General features: G+C 44.9%; 1 long non-coding RNA gene across 1 annotated transcript; it reads right to left on the bottom strand.

Moving 5' to 3' along the window:
- Positions 1 to 2,740: 2,740 nt before the first annotated feature.
- Positions 2,741 to 12,266, bottom strand: LOC131505192 (uncharacterized). Its single transcript, XR_009258299.1, has 3 exons — positions 12,149 to 12,266; positions 9,530 to 9,619; positions 2,741 to 2,932 (listed from the first exon to the last, which is right to left on the bottom strand). It is a non-coding gene; the product is annotated as an uncharacterized LOC131505192 (long non-coding RNA).
- Positions 12,267 to 12,539: the final 273 nt, after the last annotated feature.

The raw sequence follows: 12,539 nt of genomic DNA, 5'->3' as shown, positions 1-12,539 counted from the left end.
TCCTGTGGCAATGGGGAACCATTGAAGGCTATTGAGCAAGGGTGTAACTGATTACACAATGACTCAGCCATGGTCACACAGATCAGCTTCCTGAGGCCCCCTACAATCCTCCCCTTCTGATGCCGCTTCCTTCCACATGCTCTTCCTTCTTTGCCTGCAGAGGCCAAGCTCTGGCATGAATCCAAGTCACTAGCACAGAGATGGCCACCTCCAAGATCCACCCTGCCACCCCTACTCGGTGCTGGTTCAGTGGTCCTTGGAGGTTCAGGATTTAGAATCTCAACATGTCACACCTGGTAAGGGTTGGAGCCACCCACCTAGCACAGAGACCCCTGGGCAGGGTGGAGCTTTCTTGTAAAAATCACCAAGCTCTGGGTTGAGTCATTTTTTCCACCACACCCTCTCTGTTTATTCCTTCCTCCCAGAGTAAACTGAAACCAGTCATCGGTTGGGACAGGGGGCTCGGGTGCAAAAGAGGGACTTCTAGATTGAACCTAGGATACCGTGCCGTCAGGAGAATTGTCCAATATCAGTCTCTCTTCAGCAGGCTTGCTTGGAAACAAATACATCAAGGTCAGAAGCTGGGAGAGGAAAAGAAGGGAGAGGAAAAGGAAGTGACAGAACATATTGGTGTGCACCAGCCAGTCGTAGCCATGAGAGTTCAATGACAGAATTTATCAGATTCTCACCTCAGCTCAATGAAATCGGTTTTCTCCATCCTATAACTTTTAATCCCTCCACGGAAAAAGAAAACAAAAGGCTACAGTTACTGAGAAATCTGTTCTGTGCCAGGCACTATGCATAACCTTGTTTGGTCCTCCTAGAAACTCTGTAGTAGTATACCCATTTTGTAGATGAGAACGCTGAGGCTCAGAGAAGGTAAGTGACGCGCCCAAGATCATGCAGCTGGTAAGTGGCAGAACAGGGAGAAAGCAAAACCAGTTTCCGAACTCACCCCCTGCCATGGTTAGCGTGGCCCCAGCATACAGAGAACCTCTCCCTTTAAGCCCTGCCCTTCTTTCTACCCAGAAGGGTGAACCGCTGCTCCCCATATCACTGCCTCGCTTTGTTCAAATCTCTGCCTAAAAGTCAGAGAAGCCTTTCCTGATCACCCCATCCAAATGGCAGCCTCCATCACCCACCTCCCTTTACTCTTCGTCATTCATAGCAACTGCCCTACCTTAACATATTTACTTATTTATCTGCTTCTTGTCTGTCTCTACCCACTAGAATGTAAACTTCATGAGGACAAGGACCTGGTCTGTTTGGTTCACTGCTGCATTCCTGGTGTCTGACACATAGTAGGTCCCTAATGTATTGAATGAATAAAAAGAGGAAATTCTGCTTTCTTCCACTAAGAGTACCCCCTCATCCCCATCTGCTGCTAAATCCCCTCACCCTTCAAAGCCCCTCCCCTTTGCTCTCCCTGCAAGGGACTGCTTCTCCCTCTTCTTCCCCAGCCCAGGGATAAACCCAGCCGCCCACGCAACTGCTCCAGCTAGAAACCAGAAGTCACCCTCACCTCCTCTCTTTCTGCCTGACTCTCCCCGCCCCCCCCCCCAACACACCAGCAGTTTCCAATCAATCAGCAACTCCAGTCCATTCTGCCTCTTAAATTGTCTCCCAAATCTGTAAGATCTTCAGTCCCTGCTATGCTCTCTCCACCAGGCAGCCCTCCTTTCTTGCCTGGGTGCTGCGTCAGCCTCCTTACCAGTCTTTGTCTCCAGTTTGTCCCCTGCCATTCAGTCTCCACATTGCAATCAGAGTGATTTGTCTAAAGCTCAAATTACCTGGATAAACATCCCATTGATTCCTCAGTGGCCTGAAAGAAAAGTTTAAGATCTTAATGTGGCTTACAAGGCTCTGCCCATCTGGCCACAGCTTCACTTTTAACACACTCTGCTCCTGCCTGGTTGAACCAATTCCAGTTCCCCAAATGCGCTCATATTTCTTCTCCCTGGGAGGTCTAGCCAACACCTGTTCATCATTCAGGTCTCAGCCTAGATGCCACTTTCTCCGGGAAGCCCTCTCCAACCTCTTCTGCCCCACCAGGCTGGGTTAGGAATCCTTAGTGTATAGAATCAGGGCTTTCTCCCCACTCAGAGGGATCCTGGTGTTCATCTGGGCCAATTTCATACTCTCTTCCCCTGAATCCCCAATCCGTATCCCTGCTTGAAGAACCTCCATTGTTTCTCTGATGCCTGTCAACTTTTAAGACCATCCCAAGTCCAGACTTACCCAGAAAACCTTCTGGGGAGTGGAAAGAAGGATGTGACTGAGTCAGGATGCCTCTAGCTCAAGTCCCCTCTTTGCTCAGAGCCTCAGTTCCTTCTGTAAAATGGGGATGACAACATTAATATCCACTTCACAGCTGTTATAAGTAAAATTATAGATGTTAAAGAACAGTGTAAACACTGAAGTGTGATGAGACATGAGGATGATTATTATCTTTCCTGGCTCTGTGTTCCTGCAGCACTCTCAGGCCATGACCCACCATTTTGCACTTAATTATACCCTGCCTTCAATTATCTATTCTTGCTTCCGCGTGGCAGGCTGCTGTTTACAACTGCTGTGGCAGCCTCCTGGGATCACATCTTCTACAACTCTTCTGCATCCCCTAGAGTTCAGATATCAGTCCCAACCAAACAGAAGGTGTATATTATTACTGTGATTATAACCAACTGCCATTTATGGATCACCTATTATGCACTAAGTACATACTGTTTCTGATTCTCAAAACTACCCAAGAAATAGATATTTTTTTTATTTCTACTGTGCAAACTAAGGCTCAGAAAAATTAAATAACTTGTTCAAGGTCACATGATCCTGGGGGTAAGAACCTTGAGAATCTTTCTTGCACTGGTCTCCAGATTGATGTTAAGGGCCTCATGGATTTCCACCTGCTTGGCTCTTTTCTTGGTCATCAGTTGAGCTGTGTCCAGAGAGAGAGAAAAAATCAAACCGGGGGCTTGGCAGAGGAGGTGGCTGCCATGCCACGGACCAGACACAGGGACTTTTGACATGTAAGTTGGGTATGGCTTCACCAAGAACAAAGCCACAAAGCTTGTTCCTGTGGTTGAAGGGTGTGGGAGGTGGTCAGGAAAAGCCCTGGGACATCTAGCAGTGCCAGCACCGAACTGCTGCCCAAGTCTGTGAGGAGAGTAGACTGGAGTGGGATCTGATGGCCAAATCACTCACAGTAAGGGAGTGGTCAACTCACAAGAGTTTCCATCCTCCATCAAGAAATTGATGGAGGAGGAGATGCAGGGTTCATAGAGCGCCACTAGGTGGCACTGTGCAAGGAGGGCACAAAAAGAGCCCTTTGGAACGTTTCAACGCGAACAATTAGAAGGGATTTTAGAGCAAGCAAATGCAACGTAAAAGCCTCCTTTTACAGAAGAGTTGTGAGGCCCAGAGAAGTTATTTGAGTTGCCCAGTTTCTTGGGCCTGAAACCACTACCAGAGACCTAGACCTGTCTCTTTCTAAGCTCTGTGCGCTTCACCTTCGGTGCTCATCAAATCACATCAAGGTGCCCATCTACTCGCGGGGTGAGCTTACTCAAGTCACTGATATATTTTTTTTAAGCCTCAGTCTTCCTGTCCATTGAACAAAGGATTTGTCTAGGCCTGTGATGACAATGTGGTAGCCACTAGTCACGTGTGACTAAATTTAAATTAATTAAAACTACAACCTAAAATTCAGTTCTCATACTAACCAACGTTTCAAGCTCTCAATAGACAGTTGTGGGTAGCTGCTATCATATTTGACAGCACAGATATAGAGCACCCCCCCCCCACCCCGTTGTTGCAGGTAGTTTGAACAGACAGCATTGGCTGGTAACTGAGGTCCTCCCAGCTTCAGTATTCTATGGATCCTCTGTGAGAGCACTGGAGAGTGTAACACTAAGTGCATAAGGTTTCCTAGCTCTCAGCTTGGGTTTTTAATCATATGCAAGCACTGCGGGATACAGAAGAGAATAAGGTGGGTAAAAATCCTCCCTTCACGGAGCTGACATTTGAATGCGTGTAAGGTACTAAGTCCAAAAATTACAGCTTCTGCAATCAAGGTACAGTGCCTTAAGCTTTGATGTGTTTATTTATCTAGATAAAACACAGTATCTGGGGCACCTGGGTGGCTCAGTTGGATAAGCGTCCCACTCTTGATTTTGGCTCAGGTCATGATCTCACAATTCGTCAATTCAAGCCCCGCATCAGGCTCTGTGCTGACAGCATGGAGCCTGCTTGGAATTCTCTCTCTCCGCCCCGCCCCTCCTCTGTCCCTCCCTGCTCGCTCTCTCTCTCTCTCTCTAAAAAAAAAAAAAAAACTAAAAAACTAAAAAGTAGGTCTGGGGTGAAGCCCATGAACTTGCATTTTTCTAACAAGCTCCTTGGTGATACCATTGTGGTCAGTCCCAGAGCCCATTTTAAGTAGCAAGGATTTGGAGAATTTTGTGGCAGGACAAGATGGGCATGTGTGATTCAACTAAAACGTTGTGTGTTCATATTGTGGATCTTCCTGGGAAGCCTGGGTTCAAATCTCACTCCCGGGTAGCGCATTCTTCCTGATCCTCAAAACTAGAGTAGGAAGGCTCTTCTGGCCTCTATCATTCCTCACACTTCCCTAGCTTGGCGCTGCTCACACTACCTTGCCTTTCTTTCTAAAATCTTTGTCCCAGCCTCCCTCATGCAGCTGCAACCTGTCACTGGTCTCATTTAGTTCTATATCCATTAATTCCCTCAATAAGTACTGAGAGCCCCTGTGTGCAGGTATCCACCAGGCTAGCTGCTGGAAATCCTGCAGGCAGACACGGTCCTGGCCCTCAGAGGGCTCACAGAATAGGAAAAGCCGACAGTGAAAAAAAAAATCATGGCAGGTGAAATAAGAGTCACAAAAGAGGAAGTAGAAGATGCTATGGGAGATTATGACCAGGGACCTACCCCAGTTTTGCTCAAGGAAGACCTTCTAGAAGAAGAGGCATTTCATCTGAGAGCTGAACAAGTAGGAGTGAGCCAGGAAAAGAGAGGAGGTGTTCTAGTTACTATGGGCACAAATCAAATTCCCCCAAACCTTACTGGCATAGAATAACCATGGGACAAAAAAGACCACTGTGGCCAGTTTTGAAAAACACACTCTGCCCCCATGGGAAGAGTGTGACAGTGTAGAGAATGCTCGGGCAAAAATCTTCCAATGAGAGAAACAGAGCCCATCCGAGGACATAAACACAACTTAGTAAGACTGGCATGTAGCCAAGAGAAAGAGACTGGTATAAAGATGAAACATAAGAGGTCAAAACCCCAAAACCCTCATCCCTGCCCTTGGGGAGTTAGTCATCTCAACAGCTATCGTACCTCCCTGTGTTTCATGATTTACAATCAACAAAGCAGTGCCTAAGTTATTTCCTCGTTTTTTTTAAAGCTTACTTATTTACCTTGAGAAAGAGAGAGAGAGCAAGCAGAAGACGGGCAAAGAGAGAGGGGAAGAGAGAGAATCCCAAGGAGGCGCCAAACTGTCAGTGCAGAGTCAGATCTCGCGAACTGATATCATGACCTGAGCTGAAGTCAAGAGTCAGACGCTCAACCGTCTGACCTACCCAGGCGCCCCTTCCTCATCTGTTTTAAACCACAATCCTGTGAGGGATTTATTAGCCCTAGTTAACAGATGAAGACACAAAGTATCAGTGAGGGAAGTGGGAGGCAGTACAGGAAGAGCAGGGGTACTCAGCGATTTTAGTTGACGCATGGATAAACATCTTACGTGTTGATAAACATCTCACATGTTGATAGTTAACATGTGTTTTTCATAGAAAGATAGGTCTAGGGCATCAAGCTCATGATGCCACTGACATTATGGCTTGGGACAAATCAAAGAAGTGAATTGATTTAAAGTGAACTTAGGGGAAACTATTAAATGCAGAATAGTATAGAGGGTCTGTGACTATGGTACTGATGAGAAAATTGGAGGTAGACGAGGAGAACTTGAAAACTACGGCCAAAGGAGTAAGTGTGGGATCTGTCTGGAGTCAGGTCAAATCGTGGCCAGGTTCTAAGGACAAACATCCCAAGAGAGAGCCAGCCAAGTTGTTTAGCTATCCCATGCCTCTGTTTTCTCATGTTTAAAATGAAAATACTCTATTACCTGCCTTCATAGGGTTGTCACAAAGAGTAAACTAGTTAATATTTGTAGAGCTCTTAGACTAGTTCCTGGCATTTATTAAGTGCTTGTTAAATAACTAAATTAAATTAACTGACTTAAGAATAAAAGGGAATGTTTTGGCTCTTGCAACTGAAAAGTCCCCGGGTATTTGTCTGTCTTCAGGCTGGATCCGGCAGCTCTCTCTCTCTTCCTCTTCCTCCCTCTGTCTCCCTCCAACTCACTTCTACTCTTCTCCGTGTTGATCCATCCTCAGATGACCAACCTCTCACCCAGTGCTGGTCACTGCAGCTCCAGGGTTAGAGGACCTGGACACAGCTACCAGTCGAGAACAAACAGACACCCCCTTGCCATCATTGTAGGAAAAGCCCCTGAATTAGCTCTGATTGGTCCTACCTGAGTTTATTCATTTATTTTTGAGAGAGAGAAGGAGAGCATAAGAAGGGGAGGGGCAGATAGAGGGGGGGGGGGGAGAGAGAGAGAATCCGAAGCAGGCTCCAGGCTCTGAGCTGTCAGCCCAGAGCCCAACGCAGGGCTCGAACCCATGGACGGCAAGATCATGACCTGAGCTGAAGTAGGACGCTACACCCACTGAGCTACCCAGATGCCCCTAAAGTTTATTTATTCATTTTGAGAGAGAGAAAGCACAGCAGGGGAGGGACAGAGAGAGAGAGGGGGAGAGAGAGAGAGAATCTCAAGTAGGCTCTGCACTGTCAGCATAGAACCCGATGTGGGACTAGAACTCACAGTCTAGAACTCACTCATGTGAAATCATGACCTGGGCTGAAATCAAGAGTCAGACGCTTAACCAACTGAGCCACACAGGTACCCCACTAATTTCTTTTTATCATTGATTAATATTCTGTTGTGTGGATGTACCATGGCTTATTTATCCACTCACTTTTTGAAGGCCATTTTGGGTGCTTCCAGTATTGGGCAGTTATGAATAAAGCTGCTGTAAATCTGTGTGTGCAGGTTTTTGTGTAGATGTAAGTTTTCAACTCATTTGAGTGAATGCCTAGGAGTGCAATCACAGGATCATATGGTAAGACTACATTTAGCTTTATAGGAAACTGCCAGGCTGTCTTCCAAAGTGGCTGTACCATTTTACATCCCCACCAGCAATGAATGAAAGTTGCTGTCGCTCCACATCCTTGCCAGCATTTGGCATTGTTAGTTTTTTGGATTTTAGACATTCTTATAAGCGTATAGTGGTACGTTGTTTTGAGCTGCAGTTCTCTAATGACATCTGATGCTGAGCATCTTGAAACATCTTTTCATACGCTTATTTGCTACCTGTACATCTTCTTTGGTGAGATGTCCAGATCTTTGTCCATTTTTTAATTGGGTTGTTTTTGTTGTTGTTGTTGTTGAGGTTTTTAAAAAAATTTTTTTCGGAATGTTTATTTTTGAGAGAGAGAGACAGAGCATGACCAGGGGAGGGGCAGAGAGAGAGAGGGAGACACGGAATCCGAAGCAGACTCCAGGCTCTGAGCTGTCAGCACAGAGCCCAACGCGGGGCTCGAACTCATGAGCTGTGAGATCATGACCTAAGCCGAAGTTGGACGCTCAACCGACTGAGCCACCCAGGCACCCCTGTTGTTGTTGAGTTTTAAGAGGTCTTTATATATTTTGAATACAAGTCCATTAGCTGATATGTGTTTTGCAAATCCACACTCCCCCACACACTCTGTAGGTTGTCTTTTTATCCTCTTAACAGTGTCTTTTGCAGAACAGAAGTTTTTAATTTTAATAAAATCCAGGTTTCCATGTTTTTCTTTCACGGATCTAAAAACTCATCACCCCACTCATGGTTACCTAAATTTTCCCCTGAGTTATCTTCAAGAAGTTTTATAGTTGTGTGCTTTACATTTAGGTATATTATCCATATGAGTTAATTTTTGTGAAAGATGTAAGTAAGGGCAGTATCTAGATTTTTTTTTTTTTGTTATGTGGATGTCCAGTTATTCCAACACCATTTACTGAGAAGACTACCTTTTCTCCATTGAATAGTCTTTGCTTCGTTGTCAATAATCAGTTCATTATATTTGCGTGGGTCTCCTTTGGGGTTCTCTATTCTGTTCCATTAACGTACTTGTCTGTGCTTTTGCCAATACTGCACTGACTTGATTATTATAGCTTTATAATAAGTCTTGACGTTGTGTAGTGTCAGTCCTCCAATTCACTGGTGTTTTAAAATTTGAATTTCATAATTTCAGTGTGTCCCACATACATACTGCTAATTTCTATTTATAACTCTTGTCAAGTAGATAGCGGCATATGGTATACTCTATTTACAGAGGCATAAAGAGGCTAAATAACCTGTTCTTCCAACAGGTAACAGAGTCTTGGCTTTTTAGTGCCTTGATGCACTAACCCGGTCCCTGGGGAAGGAAACTTGATCTATTGCCTGCAAGGTTAACTATTCCTCATGTACATTAAAACACTGGAATTCTATTTGATCTGTTTTTTTTTTCTGAGTTTAAGTATCAGAAGTTATCTCCCTGATTTCTTATAAAAATTTTTAATGTTTTTTAAAAATGTTTATTTATTTTTGAGAGAGAGAGAGAGTGGGGGAGGGGCAGACACACACACACACACACACACACACACACACACACACACACACAATCCAAAATAGGCTCCAGGCTCTGAGCTGTCAGTCCAGAGCCTAACATGGGGCTTGAACTCACAAACCGCAAGATCATGACCTGGGCCCAAGTCAGACGCTTAACAGACTGAGCCAACCAGGTGCCCCTCATGTTTGTTTTTTTTTTTTTTTTTTTAAGTTTATTTATTTGCGGAGAGAGAGCACAAGCAGAGGAGGGGCAGAGAGAGAAGGGGAGAGAGAATTCCAAGCAGGCTCCAAACTGTCAGCGCAGAGTCTGATCTCACGAACTGTGATATGACCTGCGCTGAAGTCAAGAGTCAGATGCTCAACCGTCTGAGCTACCCAGGCGCCCCTTCCTCGTCTGTTTTAAACCACAATCCTGTGAGGGATTTATTAGCCCTAGTTACAGATGAAGACACAAAGTATCAGTGAGGGAAGTGGGAGGCAGTACAGGAAGAGCAGGGGTACTCAGCGATTTTAGTTGACGCATGGATAAACATCTTACGTGTTGATAGTTAACGTGTGTTTTTCGTAGAAAAATATGGTTGTGTAGTGCTTCACTGTATGAATAAACCATGATTCATCCATCCATTCCCCTATAGGTTAGGTTTTTTTTTTTACTTTTTTTGCTATCATAACGGGCCAGAAGTAGTGTTCCTTGCCGTGTTTTCTTGTGCACACATGTAATGTTTCCTCTAAACTCTTAGAAGTAAAATTTCTGGGTTGTAGAATAAGAGAATCTTCAATTTTAGGTTGAATATACCCACTTTTTCCCAGGAGTCCAATCAGGAAATGAAAATGGTTGTATCAGTGACTGCCTCTGCAGAGCTGCTCAGTTGGGGCATTATCTAGTGCACCTAGGAGAGAAAAAGGAGCTACATTCATTGTCACAAGCCTTATTTGAATAATCCTTGTCTGCTTCCAAAAGCCAAACAAGAGAATATTGGAAGTATCACTTAAATATCTACCCAATAGAATAACTGCTTCTGCAGTATCTGAACTATCCTATCCTTGAATACTATCAAAGACAGAGAGCTTACCACCTCCCAAAGTAGCCCAGCTCTCTTGATTAGAAAGTTCTCAAACATCTATGGCTGGAAGCGAGAATGAGAAGTTTCCATTCTAAGAGATGACAATATCTTCTTTTTTGAATCTGTTTTTTTCTATGTAAAAATGGGAGTGGGGGGGGCACCTGGGTGGCTCAGTCAGTTAAGTGTCCAACTCTTGATTTCGCCTCAGGTCATGATCTCACAGGTTCCTGAGATCAAGTCCTGCATTGGGCTCTGTGCTGACAGCTTGGAACCTGTTTGGGATTCTCTCTCTCCCTGTCTCTCTGCCCCTCCCCTGTTCATGCTCTGCCCCTCCCCGGTTCGTGCTCGCACTCTCTCAAAATAAACATATTTTTAAAAATGGGAGTAGAGGGGCGCCTGGGTGGCTCAGTCGGTTAAGTGGCCGACTTCAGCTCAGGTCATGATCTCGCGGTCCATGAGTTCAAGTCCCGCGTCAGGCTCTGTGCTGACAGCTCAGAGCCTGGAGCCTGTTTCAGATTCTGTGTCTCCCTCTCTCTGACCCTCCGCCATTCATGCTCTGTCTCTCTCTGTCTCAAAAATAAATAAACGTTAAAAAAAATTTTTCTAAAAAATGGGAGTAGGAATAATACCTAAATCATAAGGTGGTTGTGGGAATCAAATGAGATAGTGTGTGAATGTATGTGTGTATACATAGATAAATATATACACTTGTACATACATATATGCATATACATGTATAGATATGCAATATACTCATATATGCATATATATGAGTATATGTAGAAAAGAGAAAGAGAGTGCATGAGAGGGCAAACGAGCTCTTGGCAGAAAATAATCAATTAATTGTAGCTGCAGCTATTATTAATATTTTTCATCCTATCATCCATTCCGTAACAACAAAGTTCATTCTGCTAAACAAGTATTTACTGAGTGTCTACTATGTGTCAAACAAAGACTGTGCTAGTAATCACAGAAACATCACCCACACTTCTCTGTATTTATTTTTTTAAGTTTTGTTTATTTTTGAGAGAGAGAGGGAGAGTATGCACACATGTGCATGAGTAGGGAAGGGGCAGAGAGAGAGGGAGAGAGAATTCCAAGCAGGCTCTGGGCTTCAAGGGCAGAACCTGACTCAGGTCTCAATCTCATGAACCATGAGATCATGACCTGAGCTGAAATTAAGTGTCCCATGCCTAAACTGACTGAGCCACCCACGTGCCCCTGTCAGTATTTCTAAGAGTCTCTGTGACATTGCCAGCATAGAGCAATGGTTTAAAATGGAAGTTCTGGATTCAAATAATCTGGGTTTTAATCCCAACTGTATCAACTATGTGATTTGTGGGAGTATTGCTTAATTCGCTGATAAGAACTTATCTCTCATGGTAAATGTTCAATACATGTTAGCTATTATTCAATTTAATTGAGCCAGTGACCTTAGCCAGGGTTTCAGCCTGAGCCTGGAGAGCTACGGATAGATAATCTTAAAGCTCTCTTTTAGTCCTAAAGTTTATGATTTTTTATATTCAGTGGAACATCTGTGGGGGAGAAATGAGGAAGAATGACCCACATTTATAGGCATTTCACAAAGCTGAATTTGCAAGTAGGTTCTAACTCCTCCAAATGGGAAGAAATCACCCTTTGGGAGCTCACAGACTAATTTATACACTTGATGTGAGCAGAAGCAGGAAAAAAACAAGCAAGTCATGGAGTGATAAACATGGGACCAACACTATAAATGCTAAATATGTATATTCCTTTCTGAGAGTGGGTACTGCCTGGTTCTCACTGGAGGGACAGGTAGTGTTCAAAAGCTCAGACTCTGGTGTAATACAGATCTAGGTTTGAATCCCTATTTGGTTCCTTGTCAGCTATGTGACCTTGGGCAAGCAGCTTTTAACCTTTGTGTCTCAGCTTTCTTTTCTGCAAAACCCAGATAGTAAGAGTATCTAAAAATTATACTCAGTACAGTGGTGACATAGTAAATGCTCAATAAAAGTGAATTATTTTTATCTGACAAATGGCACCCTACAGGTGAGTGACAAGTTTCCATTCTCAAGAGATGACAATATCTTTTTCTGACTTTAGGCGCTTCATGGGTGGGGCCCGGTCTCTGCCTTCATAAGTTAGGCACGATGCCTCCCTTGTCACCTTGGCAACTTCCTTAGAGAGGAGGGTGTCTCCTCTGTCAGACTTGGCACTCCACTAGGCTGGAACTTCCTCTTCCTTCGAGGTGGGAACAGTAGTGCCTCCACCAGTTAGTCTCAGATGGACCTTGTCTCTGTCAGCCTGAGGGTTTCCAGAGTTGTGTGTGGTTGGCTCCCCTCCAAGCCACTCTGCGTAGAACTGACTGATTACCTTTTCTCCTCTTCCTTGAGGCCCAGGAACAAGAGTGAGGAATGCGCCTCTTCAGTAGCCACCCAGGTCAGGGAGGAGTTAAGATGAAGGTCGGCTTTAGGGGGTGGGAGTCGGAGGCGGGGGGGGGGGGGGGGGGGGGGGGGCACTGGGGCCCCAGCCTGAAAGTCTCGCAATTCAGGGGATCTGAGGAAGTCTCGGTAAGGCTCTTAGGAGACTGCGCCGGGCTCTGAGGAGCATTTGGGTGAGTGTGAGAAGTGCCCCAGAAGCAACGCGAAGGAGCATTTTACGTGGATGTGGGGTGGGCGGTGCGTCAGGGTAACTAATGGCAACTGGGCGGGGTGAACCCGCCCGGCAGGAGCTCTTCGACGGAGAGAAACTACGACTCCCAGGA

This window comes from Neofelis nebulosa, chromosome 2, assembly GCF_028018385.1.
Source record: "Neofelis nebulosa isolate mNeoNeb1 chromosome 2, mNeoNeb1.pri, whole genome shotgun sequence".
Classification (NCBI taxonomy): domain Eukaryota; kingdom Metazoa; phylum Chordata; class Mammalia; order Carnivora; family Felidae; genus Neofelis; species Neofelis nebulosa.
This window is presented reverse-complemented; position numbering and strand designations above follow the sequence as displayed.